Source organism: Atta colombica, unplaced genomic scaffold, assembly GCF_001594045.1.
Source record: "Atta colombica isolate Treedump-2 unplaced genomic scaffold, Acol1.0 scaffold41, whole genome shotgun sequence".
In the NCBI taxonomy this organism is placed as follows: domain Eukaryota; kingdom Metazoa; phylum Arthropoda; class Insecta; order Hymenoptera; family Formicidae; genus Atta; species Atta colombica.
Genome location: NW_017259520.1, coordinates 1864695 through 1865593, shown reverse-complemented (window position 1 = coordinate 1865593; position 899 = coordinate 1864695).

Here is an 899-nt window from a genome sequence, read left to right as displayed (position 1 = left end):
AAAATAGAGGTCGCGAGATTTGCTAGACGAATCGATATTTGGTCATTTAGTTCCTGCCATATCATGAAATGTATCTATATCATGCAGAAGCACAGGAGTTACTATCTTCATTCCTCAAGTAAGTTTCAATTATTTTTTTTATACTATAAGGACAGTATAATAACTTAATATTTAGCAATTATCTATATCTTAGCAATTATCTATATATTAATAATTTGCATATTTTTCAATTAAATTTTATCCGGATACTCTTAAAAAGTTTATAACAAATTATAAAATATTTTTTTCCAATTACATTACAAAGGATGTGCGCACACACACACACGCGCGCGCGCGCGCGCGCGCGCACATAGAACCTTAACCTTATCACATTCATATCGTTGGTCCTGGATTACATTAACACCCATTTCCACCAATATAGATTAACTTTAATCTCGGTTCAACTTCTAATGTTTTTCTAATCTTTAAAACTAAAAAAAAACGAAGAGTAAGTTGAATTGAGATTAAAGTTAATCTACATAGACGGAAACGGGCATAAGAGTATGGAATTACACTATATATTCTACTAACAAAATATCGTTTTATACATGTGTACATATCTTGAACATTATATATAATAGTATGTAATTATATATGAGATATAATTATATATGGCACTATAATCATATAAGGAACATAAAATGTTCCGAGACGGCAAAATATCTGGAAAACTATAAGTTTTATAAAAAAATGTTTTAAATAAAAGTTGTAAAAAGCCACTGGGTTCATCAGTTTGACGCCAAAGTAGGACAAAATTAACTCGAATTTTTTAAGCAAGACCTCTCACTGTTTCTTTCATTTTCTTATAATCCTTGTTAAGATCTTTTCAAAACATTATAATTTTATCCATTTTAGATCAG